This window comes from Cyprinodon variegatus, unplaced genomic scaffold (genome assembly GCF_000732505.1).
Source record: "Cyprinodon variegatus isolate N-32 unplaced genomic scaffold, C_variegatus-1.0 Scaffold160, whole genome shotgun sequence".
Lineage (NCBI taxonomy): Eukaryota > Metazoa > Chordata > Actinopteri > Cyprinodontiformes > Cyprinodontidae > Cyprinodon > Cyprinodon variegatus.
The window spans coordinates 321,352-334,579 of NW_015150613.1; positions in this window are offsets into that span (position 1 = coordinate 321,352).

A 13,228-nucleotide genomic window follows, 5' to 3' on the forward strand; every position below is an offset into this window, starting at 1 on the left:
AAGACATTTCAATTATCTTTTCTTATTTTAAGTGTAAATTTTCTTGTTCCATTGGCAAAATGGCTCCTTTACCTCCTCAATCCAAGAGCAAATGCACTTATTTTAAGAAAAAAAATACTTATCTAGATTTTGATTTTCTCCAGTGTAGAAGCTAAGCCAACACTTGAATCCATTGGAGTGTTTTTAACCCGTAATCTTGGAGCTGTAGCTCTGTTCTTGGTAAGTCTTCTTTCCATGGTGATGTTAAACTGGTTTTCCTGGTAAAATGCATCATGAAAAACTCTACTGCTAAATGATACTCATGGAGACGATGAGGACGTTAACCTCTGACTGAAGCTGTTTGCTATAATTCTTCATTTGACTTAATTTCATCTTCAGCTCCAGATCAAGTTTCTTATTGACCATCTGTCCAGAGCTAGACTAATTCTGAAAAATGATCCCATCCCAACAAATAATCTCTAATGCATGATTGATGTGCATGAAGCAATGACAAAGTAGCGTGTCAACGCTCTGTTTGGCTCTCCAAAGTATTCTGATGGGACCCCAGATGTCTGTAGCAAGTGGGAAATATCCTCTTCCAAGTTTGGGAAGAGTTTTAGCCAAAGAGTCAGCAGGAGGGGTCAGCCGGGTCGGGGAAACCTTTAAATCCTCCATCTCTGCAGAGGATTAAGGCCACATGTGGTAAACCAGCGCTTTAAAAAGGGCACACAACCTTGACATGCATTTTTTTTCTTTCAAAACTGTGAGCCACAAAGTAAGAGCCTGTCTTTAAGGGAAACCCAGTCGGTGATCAATTTTTATTCAAAGTTTAATTGTAACTTAATAAGATGTTCTGAGATAATAATAGTTTCATTGGGCTTTTTATTTCTTGGCTGCATAACAAATAAAACGGAGCAATGAATTACAATTAACCTTTAAATAAATGGTACCTTCCTAAAATGTTAGATTAGTTAGCAGGAACAGTTTCATTTATAGATTAGTTTAACATTTTCTCAAATTGACTTTTTTATATAACACAGCAGAATGTGAAATACTTCCGTCTCATTAAAAGTATAACTGAAAGCGATGTTAACAAAGTGGTTACATAATGACAGAAATGATATTTGATCCAATGTGTTGGGGCCACTTTGGAGGGTAGGAACCAGACTAATGATGAAATTTTCCTTCTCTAAACCCACAGAGGAGATTTTCAAGGAAGGTTTACAACAAACTGACGCATGTCTTCATCATAAAAGAGGAAAAGACTGGCGTAAAAATGGGAAAAGGAGACAGCTGTAGTGTTTCGGAGGAGTGAAAATAATCCAAATCCTGAAAGAAGCAGTTGGATTAAAGGGGGGCTGGAAATACCTGAGATCAGCTGACTGGCATAGTGAAAAAAGAAATGCTGGGAACAGAGTTTCTAGATAAACATGTCTGCTGCATGACTCCATGCACTATGATCAAAGTGAACTCCCCTCATCACGATGCTTCCCAAACTGATGATTCAGTCTGCAGCCTGTCGCTCGGTGTCCTCCTGTCCTACCTGCTGCCACTCATGACTTCACACATGATGAAAAGCACATTAACCAGCAATGACTGTGTGACATTAAGCTCTGTGTCTTTTAACAGAAATTAATTTTAGTTTCAGCTGAAAACAGAAAGCTTTAAGACAGCAGTGAAAAAAAAAAAAAAAAAGCACCATGGAGCTACATGAAGGTACGACAAGCTCATGCATAACGACACGAAAAATCACACGTTATATCAGTGAGTGATGAAACAGCAAGACTGCATTTAATTAAAACCTGCGAAAAAGGGTTTCAGATCCGCAACAGATGGAAAAGATGAAAATATCCAGCTGTGCAAAGTCGGATATAAAAGTCTCTTTTACTTTTCTGGGTTTTCTTCACAGAAATTTTCCTTTTTGTTTCCCCAGTTTTCCAAATTTGTTTTCTTTTCTTGGTCTTTCTTCTGATTCCTCTGAAACAGTGGATGGTGCAGTTTTGTTCTTTTTACTCAAACAGTCTGTTAAAGCTGCGTGTGCTTTTAAAACGATTAGTATATCTGATATGCATGCGGGTTGGAATGTGTTGCAACCAAAGCTTGCAGAAATCATCATCAATGTATGCACCATCACCAATCTTATCTGTTTACCAATATATGGACTGGAACTTCAAACAGCTTCTCTCATTCTGCAGGCTCTAATGCATCCATACTAGCTGAATATCAATTGGTAAAGCCTGTGTTGCTGAATAAATTGAAACATCATTTGCAGTAAAACTCTGCATGCGGTGACCTGCAAAACTCCTTTTCTTATTTTACAACCACAGATTTTAATTGCAATTTTACGTGACTAAGCAACACAAAGTAGAGTATAATTATTATGTGGTCGGGCATTATGACCTGGGTTACATATTTGTTAAATAATAAAAACCTTAGATGTGTTCAGATGAAGGTAGAACAACCAAAAACTAAAATATTATATAAGTAGCGCTACTTCAAGCTATATTTTCTGTTAAGGAAATTACATTTTATAAACTTCCCTTTTTATTGCTTTATTTAAACTATACTTTACAACATTTAAATTACTATTACATTTATTTGTGTGCTCAACCTTGAAAAAAAGAGACCTTTTGATAAATGGGTTCTTTTTTTTACCTGATTAAACAAGGTTTAAAATATAAAAAAATGACTAAAGTGAGAAATAGTCTTGAAGGAATAGTTGTATTAAAAAAAAAATTATAAAAAGGCTTCTAAAATACTGAGTTCTGGTATTTTAACCCTGTAATGCCAAATGTATCATATTTGATACATACGGTTTCTGAAATGTTTTGCGTCTGACACCTTTTGCATAATTTAATGGTAAAAACTTTGCTCAAAATCCTATTGTACACAATTAGATATACCTGATAACAGAGGGCAGAAGACTGCACAAAAAATATCACATAGTAATAAATTATTAATATCAAAACTTTATTTCTGTTTTTCTTTTTACATATTTTGTTAAAAGGCCAAATAAGGAATTCAAACCAAAAAAAAAGTCATTTTCTTTTTTGTTTTATTCTTGGATCGGGCTTTAAAGGGTTAAGGAATGAAAGAAAAACATTTACATACCATAACGAGTCTCAGCAATAGAAATACTTTTCAAAATCAAGCATTTAATATGAAATTTTGAACTCAGTTCAAACAATAAGAAATGTATACATATTAAAACACCCTTAGGAACTTATAGGAATAATATAATGAATGCTTTATATTGCATTTTTAATTTTTATTTTTCATTTTATTCTATTAAAAAAAAAAAAAAACACATAAAAAAAGGAAATGTTTTATAAATCCATTCAAATACACACACACATAATAACGGAACATTAGGGATTCTAGATTTGATATTTACTTAACTTAAACAAAATGATTAATATTTTCCCAAATGGGGATTAGCTGTGAATTTACAAATTCATTAGATATAAAACCAAATGCATGTGCAACTTATATCATCACAATAATATACTCGAGGTTTATTTCTTTCATGTAAATATTTTCTAATCCATCCAGGTCATTTTGTGGAGTCATTGTGGAACTGAGGGCTTCACTTTTCATCATTATTAGTTCTACAAAGTCTGTTAGCCAGTTTTTAAACAGTTGTGCTTTCACTTTTCCAGATCGTTAATATGTTTACGGTGAGAGCTGCAACTGTTATTAGTTGCTGTCTTGCATCATCGCACCATCTGCCTTCACTTCCTACCGGGGCACTTCAGGGCACACAGTCACACTTTCCCAGATGATTTAGGATAGAAATTCTTGAACTCTTTCCCAGAATGCTGTAAATTAACTTGATCTCACAGGAGAAACAGAAGGCTCACAAAACAAGAATAACTTCAAAGTGATAAAGTTTGTGTATAAAAAAAAGTCTAATTTAAACATAGATGTCTGTGGTATTTTTCATCATTTAGTGAATTTACTCAGGGTCGGTAAAGAAGCGCTGGAAAAAATAAAAATCTAGATAAGTCATTTTTTCTTAAAATTAGTGTATTTGTTCTTGGATTGAGGAGGTAAAAGAGACATCTTGCCAATGGAACAAGACAATTTACACTTAAAATAAGAAAACTCAATTGCATTGTCTTATTTAAAGTGCATATTATCTAATTATCTTATTTTAAGAGTAAAAATACTCATTATATTGGCAAACCATCTCAATTACCAACTCAAATTAAGGGTAAATACACTTAATTTAAGACATTTTTTGTTATTTCTAGATCGTTTTTCCAGTGAGTCAGAAAGTTCACTCAAGTAAGAGTAGTGATACTCATGATAACATTACCGGTAGTTCAATTTGAAAAACTCACACGAAGAGAAAAAACAATTAGGAGAAAATTATTGATACAATTACTTGGTCTTTGGTGCTCGGCAGGAAACATATCGCTTAATTTTGATATATATGCATGAACAGGAGCAAAAAATAGGGCGGTTTCCTCCCCAGGCCAGAAACTGGTGGTGGAGTGGAGATAGATGAAGTTGGTCAGTCTGTAGACTGCTGGTTAGTGAGACGGTCTGCTGAGCTTTATGGGGAGATCCAGTGGACTGCGTGAGCTGATACTAGAGCTTCACTCAGGGTCCTAGAAGATGGAAGTCCAGTTTGGATAACACAGGTTGAGAGAACCTGTCCATGATGAGCAAGCATGGAGCGACAGTGGAGAGGAAAAACTCCCTGTTGGGAAGAAACCTCTTGTAGAACCAGGCTTAACATGGCCTTCTTGTCGGACTGGTTAAAATGAGACAGGGAATGCAGTAAGAGTCCGGGAGGAATGACCCTCTGATCAAGCTTTAGCTACGATGGTGGAGGAGCAGACAGGTGCGTATCGGAGGCCTTTTAAGATGAGGTGTGGTTCAAAGCTGATTGGCTGTGTTGCAGGTGGATGAAGGAAGCAATGAGTGTCTTCAGTCTTCAGTAGCCCCCCAGTATTTGACTGAGCTTCTCCAAATTCATGCCCCGGCCAGAACACTGAGATCCTCTAATCAGCTGCTACTCGCGATGCCTAAAACCAGACTTAAAACTAAAGGTGATCGTGCCTTTATGGCAGCGGCACCGAAGCTCTGGAATAACTTGCCTTGGCATATTAGATCAGCAGGCTCCTTTGAGGTTTTTAAATCCTCTTTAAAATCACATTTCCTCTCCCTGGCTTTTAATCATGTCTAAGTGGATATTTGGCAAAATTTTATTTAAAATTTTATTTTATTCTAAAATCTATTTTAATTGAAACATTTATCTTATTCTATTCTTATGTGTTTATGTATTTTAGCCTTTAGCTTTTATCTTATGTTCCTTAACTGTGATTCCTGTACAGCACTTTGGCCAACCCCGGTTGTTGTAAATGTGCTTTATAAATAAAGTTTGAGTTGAGTTGAACTTCTGCTATCTATTTTCCCCTAAAAGTTACTCAAATGAATGTAACTAGTTACTACCCACTGCTTTACTCTGACTCCCTTATATTAAACCAACTGCCTTCAGAAGTTTACAAATTAGTTAATAAGGTTTACTTTAGGTTAATTTAATCTCAGTATGAAGACAGCTGCTCTGTGAAGGCCTCAGGGGCCTTGTCTACAAATATTAGTCTCTAACCCATTAACTGACTGCAGAGAGTTGTTAAGGCAACCCCCCTTCGCTCTGTTGTCTTTGACCTGTTGCCATCATGGAGGCGTTACAGGAACATTAGGAAAAACAGAATCAAGGACAGCTTTTTCTCCAAAAGCTTTAAACTTTCTGAACTCTGAAGTGATTTTTCTCTGGTGCAATATTCAAATAATTGATGGACGACATACATTTAGATGTAATTCATTTTAAAGGGACAGGAGGGAGTTTTCTAATGATGCTGTCACAGAACACAGAGCTGCAGGACTCTTGTAGCTCTTGTTTGTAGTTGCCAAATTTTTTCCTTTTTCACCTTACATTGAGTTGACATTGGAGTCTGAGTTGAGCTGGACGCCGGTTGCTTCTGACTAACCACAACATTAATCTTGAATGCAACACTTCAATTTTTTACTAGATTGGACCCAAAATGAATGTGCTTGACGTCACATTCTCAGAACAGTGCAGGAACTTCTGACCGCAAGTAAATTCAGGAAAATAGGCAACAGGCTTATAGTTGCAATAGAGCTGAACTCCTAAGGTGTCAGTTTGCTCAACTAAAATGTTTGTTATAAAGGGTCAAATAAAAAGGCCATTTTAAAGACATTTTTCAGTAAAAACTTGCCCTTTGCACTGATGTCCATATATTTACATTGTAAACACATTTAATAATTTTTCTACTCTGTCTTTGCAATGATATTGGTGGCTTTTAATCTTATTTTACTGCTTACAATGAAAATAAAGGAATTCTAATCCTGATCCTGAAAAATGTCTGAAATAAACAACAAAACGAAAAAAAATATTATAATTAGATTATTTTCTTGAACTGTTAAGAGTAAATGGAGAAGTTTGGTGTCTTCATAAATGTTTGAACTGAACAGTTTAATTTGTTGTAATGGATACAGCTTTTTGTCCCTGAAGGTAAAACTTAAATGCTTAGCAGTCAGGAATACGTTCCTAAAGGACCCATGGTCACTGTCAAAGAGTTGCAGAGGTCCACATCTAGGTTTGAAAAATCTATCCACATCTGATAGCAATAAACTCCCAAAATCAGGTCCGGAGGTTCACCTGAAAGGTTTAGATCAAAGCATATTCATGTGTTCAAAATGCCTACTTTAATTCCAGACCGATCTATTTAATAGTCTGTGGCAAGGACTTAAACATCTACGCTCCCAGACTCTTTCCACTCCAACTGACTGAGCTACTTTATAAAGAACTGGTGGAGAAATGTCAGCCTCCAGATGTGCAAGGCTGGTAGAGATGAGAAAAGACATGCAGCTTAATCTGCACAGAACAACATGATATTTCCCCCCGGGGGGCTCAATACAAGCAAAACCATGAGGCATCTTCATTCCTCCATATAATCACTACTTTGTGTTGTTCTAACATATAAAATCCATAAATATAAATTTATGTTAGTTGTTGTAACATGTCAGGTTGTTGAATTGCAGTACTTTTGCAAAGTGCAGTATTTCTAATAAATCTGTGTTTAAAGGTGCAATTTTCTCTGCAGCTATACTCCAGCCTCCTGGTTCATTGTCAGTCAGTCAATCAAAAAAAGCAGAAACTAGTGGAAAAAGAAGGCTTGTTGTGTTCTGTGTTCTGCAGGCGCCTGCAGTCAGAGCTGAAAGAAGAATGCTTCCGACCATAATGGACACCCTCCTGAGCTTAGATCTTTAGCAAAGGTCAAACCTATCTTTAAATAACTTTAATTAGGCCACATATCCGTTTATTCCCTCTGAATTGGATTACTGTAATTTATTACAGGTTGGCATGGCACAGCTGATGATATCGGTAAGCTGTTTTCAGAATTTCCAGCTAGAAGCCTTACTGGTTCACAGAAACATACTTAATCTACCTGACTGGAGCAGGATTAATTACAAAGACCTGCTGATTACCTACGAGTGCTTTAATGGCCTCACATAAAACCAGTTTGGACCAGTTTTCCTCTGGTTGCAGGTTGGACTCGTAAGTCAATCGCTTTATGTTTTATTTTCCTTAAATATTTTTTTGGGGTTTAGTGGTTCAGATGGGAATATTTGAATCTTGGTCTAATCAGGCCTTTTTAGTTCCAGCCATCTAGCAGAGTTTCCTCCAAATACGTATTTTTTCAGCGTTTTAATCACATCTAAAACATGGATCCACTTACTGCTTTTCTCAGATTACATTTGGCCTCCTAATTATGTGTCTTCATTATTGCTGCCTAAGGGATAATCAGTATTGCAAACAGTTTCTCTTAACTTAATGGATTAAAATGTTGAGTCTGTTTTTACCAAGTAATCTTTCTGTTTTACTCCTGGGTTCTTTTAGACAAATTTATTCTACATTCTGAGTAGCTATCTGTTTCAGTGCAGAAACTTGTCAGCAGCCGTTCATTTTACCAATTAACTAATCAAACAACTTCAGAAGAATTTGCATCTGTTCCTCATTAAGACCAGCGAGGACATGGACAGTTTACCAGGCTTTGGTGATGTCTGAAACGCAGTAACTACGCTATTTAAAAATAAGGTTTGTGCATCTTAAGCGGCACTTAGTCAAATGGTGCTTCCTCGACATCAGCGGACCCCAACCTTTTTTGCACCACGGACTGGTTATATGTCAGACAATGTTTTCACAGACTGGCCTTTAAAGGGTGGGCGGTAAATAGGATCAAATAAAATGATATGACTGGCATAAAATCAAGTACAAACAGCACAAAAATAAAACTGACCATTATGTTGAATTAGTGGGGGCCCTGAGCTTGTTTCGTCAAAACAAGCCGGTCCCATGTAGGCGTAATCAGAGACAATGACACATGACGTGTGCTCCTGATGTCCAGTCTGCTCCGTAGCTTTGTTTTGATCACTGTAACCGCAGAAAATCCCACTTCACAAAGACACAATGTTAAAGGAGAATTCCGGTTTTTAACACTTTTAGCCCATTTTCTGTAGTGTCCAGGATGAAATCGAATGATCGACACCAAAATTTTGACAATTGCTCCTGTCTCTGCTTTTTGGCTCATTTAGAATCCACCCCTGGCTGCTTCAGAACGGCTTCCATTGTGCATGTCCGATAATGTCCTTAAAACAACCTTAAACGTTCTTTTTTTAAAATATGCTACTCACCGTGTCGTCAGCGCTGTTCAATGACGTTCCAAAAAAGTTTTGTAAAGAAAAAACTTTCCTGTAGTGTTTTATTTAGCATTTTGTAAATCCCATTGAGTTCTGTAGGAATAGTCAATATTCCGCTGCCACCGGAAACGGAAATGGGGCCTGTTTACACAGTTGTAGTCTTTTCGCTTCACTCTGTGTACTCCGACGTCGAGGTGCTAACGTCTCTGTTAAACACTTTAAAAAACTCTGAAAATGGAATACGAAAGGTGGATTCTTGATTCTCGACGTTGGAGTACACAGAGTGAAGCGAAAAGACTACAACTGTGTAAACAGGCCCCATTTCCGTTTCCGGTGGCAGGGGAATATTGACTATTCCAACAGAACTCAATGGGATTTACAAAATGCTAAATAAAACACTACAGGAACGTTTTTTCTTTACGAAACTTTTTTTGGAACGTCATTGAACAGCGCTGACGACCCGGTGAGTAGCATATAAAAAAAAAAAGAACGTTTAAGGTTGTTTTAAGGACATTATCGGACATGCACTATGGAAGCCGTTCTGAAGCAGCCAGGGGTGGATTCTAAATGAGCCAAAAAGCAGAGACAGGACCAATTGTCGAAATTTTGGTGTCGATCATTCGATTTCATCCTGGACACTACAGAAAATGGGCTAAAAGTGTTAAAAACCGGAATTCTCCTTTAAAGATAGGATGCGTCTTGACCTGAATTAACCTGTGTCAAGAGGCACAGGTTAATTCAGGTAATAGGGAGAGAATATCCCATGTTTTTTTTATATTTTTCAAAATAAAACATCACTCAGACTCTTATCGTCGATAAATTATATATATATATATTTTTTTCTGTGCGGCCCGTTACCAAATGACCAACGGACCGGTGGTTGGGGACCGCTGCTCTACATGAGCATTTGAAAATACCACTGCTGCAAACGTTAGCTGCATTTTCCTTCACTATTAAACTATGAAGATATTTAAGAAAATTAATTTGCTTACAAGTTTTTACTCTTGCATGAGGTGGTTTTTCAGTAGTTTCTTAATTCTTATATTTCGCAAAATAGCAATGGATTTTTTTTTTCTTCCATGACACAACTTAGTTGATCTACAACTGGACCTTGCTGAAGATTGCTGAAGAATTGAAAGAATTGATTGAAAGTAGTTGGGGGATGATGGCGCCCCCTAGAGCCATGGCTGAAATATGACTCAGTCTTATGTGTCACTACCCGATCTTCACCGGAAGCACGATCCGTACCATTTGCACTCATTTGCAAAACCAGATATACATCCGGGTCGCCCTCAATTTTACTTTGTTAAAAATACCAAAAGTATGTTTTACCCTCCCCAATAACAGTAAGTGTACTAAACTATAATCCATTAAAGGTTAACAATGTATTTCCTGAGAAAATAAATGCATATAAATCTTTTTGTTTTATCACTCATCTGTGCCAGAAATGAGATCCTACGCTACTTCCGGGAGCAAAATTTTTTTGGCTTTGGTTTTAAACATAAATCTATTTTTTTTTAGCTTTTTTTTTTACTTTCATGCTAACCTTATGGTATATAGTTGGTAATCTAAAGAAAGAAAACAACTGAAATGAACAAATGAAGATAAACAATGTCTGATGTCATCATCGGAAGCTGTTAAACGGAAAAAATGCAAAAAGCATCAAACTTGTCTCAGAAGTCATAACAGAATTTTTTTCAGAGATACAATATAGCATTATTTATTGATTTAAGGATAAACATAAGTACTTTTAGTACCATAATTACATTAGTTATGGCGACTTGGATGAAATCTGCTTGCACATGCTCAGGGGTCGTGCTTCCGGGACGGATCGGATAGTGAGATAATATTTACATCCACCACCATGTTGTTTTCAGAGTTATTGCGTAAACAAACGTGTTCAAGTGTATTTTTTTTTGTATTTGTTATTTAATTTAAATACAACAGTTTTAAAACTGCATTTTCAAATTAGACAGAATATTAACATAGTTTTGCTCAAATTTGTAATGGAAACGCAGCCACTGACTGCTCTGAGGAAACCCCTTACCAACAGCTACAGCTCTGTCGCTCTCTAAGCAGCTGGGACAACCAAATATCTGAAAATGTGGGTAGTGCTGTACATTTTCTAATGTACGTTTAGTTTACAGCAACTTTTATACAAATCACTGAAGCCAACAGTTTTTAATTGCCTTCAACAGATGACACTAAAGTAACAATGGTAACAAAATAACGGAGCTTAGTACTTAGGGGATTTACATGTCCAACCATATTATTGACAGGTCTCATTCAGTTTTTCATCTTTGTTTTTGATTGAGCTCTCATCTTTAAAATAATATCTATATTTGTTTTGAGAAGATTATCCCATTTATTAAAATGTTTCTCCTTTCCAATCAAAAGTACATTATAGATTCCTTTTTTATGTTAGGAAACAAGGGAATCAGACAAGTTTTCTGTGTTTTCCAGTGACATGTTAAATCGCTTCCAACAGTTTCTGTCATGGATATTTAACTCATTTTTCTTTAACTCCAACTTTTACATTTGTGTTTTGGATTTTCAGTTGTGGTCAGATTGTGCTCTATAATTACATTGAAATAGGAAGAACGTGTTCCTTGAGGCAATCTGGAGTGTGAACCACAGACTTCTGCTAATTGGAGGCAAATCAAGCTTTATCCTCCCTCTGTTCAGTGACTGCATACTGAATTCATTATCCTTTAGTCTTTTAAACACTGAGTATCAGAGTCCCTTTTGACCTGAATCTGTTATTTTTTATGTCTATTATGTATTTGCACCAAAGAATAATTCATATGTAAGTGTTTAACTGAAAACTGAGCCAATGTGAATCCAATAGAATCCAGTTTATGGTGTTTGTTTTGTGTTGCATGGGCTAAATTGGATTAGGTGACAAAATGGAATATGCATATATTGTTCTTAACCATTTTTCCCCCTGCATACGTTGAAGAAAACATTTGCATTGTGAAATAATTTTCATCTGGTATGAAAAATATCTTGTATCATCTTACTGAGCACATAAACTGTACATTGACAGAATGGCTGGTTTCTAAAAAGAAGGAGGACAAGGTGAAAGTCTTCGTCAAAAAGTGTTGCATTACGGGGTGTTTGTGTGTGGAAGCTCAGACACTAATTTGCAGCCCAGCAGTTAGAAGGATGACTGGAGAATCCCTGTGAGACGAGCCGTAGGTGTTAGTGTGACGCCACACATGGGTATCATTGCTGTTTTAGTTTTAGTCTCCATTGCTCTGAATTTGTTTTGTTGTGGTTATTATGGCTATGGCAGAACATTGTCTGCACATTATGTGACAGAACAGTTCATTATGTGTTTTGCATATTGATGTTACAGTGCAGAACTGACACTGTAATCTTGAGCTGGTGCTGATTGTAAATTTATTTGATCTAATTAAAGCCTCTTTGTTTGAAATCCTAATCACCCTTCTTGGTATAAAGGACATATAATTTGGTTCCTGCTGTTTCTTGTCTGTCTGGTTTCCATCGTTTTCTTCCTACTGTTTTAAAAGTCTTGTATTTTGGTCATAATTACAGATTCAGTTGACACTGCCTGCCTCCTGCTTGTGTTTGGGTCCCTCAGCCTCACAATCAAGTTGCCATTTCACTAAGTGATTGTAGGTGCACAGATTACCCTAAATAATCATTGACAATACAGAATTTGCCAGCGCTCATCGCCAGTCAGTATTTTCACATTAGTGCTAGTATGATTAAAACCATTTTAATCATACTAGCACTAAAAATCAAGGTATTTTATGGAATTCAGTGGTAATAAAGAATGTTTTATGGTGCTAATACAAAATAGCTGTTTCAAACACCATTTTCTTGGATTAAAAATTCCAATGAGAAATCATGCAATTGGATTTATTTTGTAAGAAAAACAATCACAAAGTTAAAATATTGTAGTATGTTGGGGCAGCAGAGGCTAGTTTTCCCAACATGCACTGGGCAGCATGTTCAGTTTTAGAAGCTGCCGGTTGATGTTATCAATCTTTTCCAGGTAATAAAGTTACATGTTTTATTTGTTACTGTTCTTATGTCTGTTATGTCATTAGCTGCTGTTATAATTTGAAGTACTTGTTGTCCAACCATGAGTCTGGAAGATATGTCTATTAATGACCTTTCCTGGTTGTACAGAAAGTGGAGGGTGGTTCAATAAAAGAAGAAGCCTTCCAGAGTTGTGCGGTGTACGGGGCACTGAAGCTACCGCTAAACTGAAGTCATCTCTGGATACTTATTGCTATAGCAACCCATTAATGCTACAATACTGACATTTCTTGAGTTACTATACTTTGTTTTAGCCTCATGAGACCATCCTGATCTCGTGAGCTTTCAAGGTTTCACTCGCAGATCAGTCTGGAGACTCTCTGTTGAAGAAAATTTGGAGCCGTTCACCAAACAAACGTCCAATCAGCGTTGGCTTTGAGGCGGGTTGAGGTGTGACGCAACGAGAAGCGCGACAGTTCAGTCTAAAGAACATGGCGGCTTCAGCCGA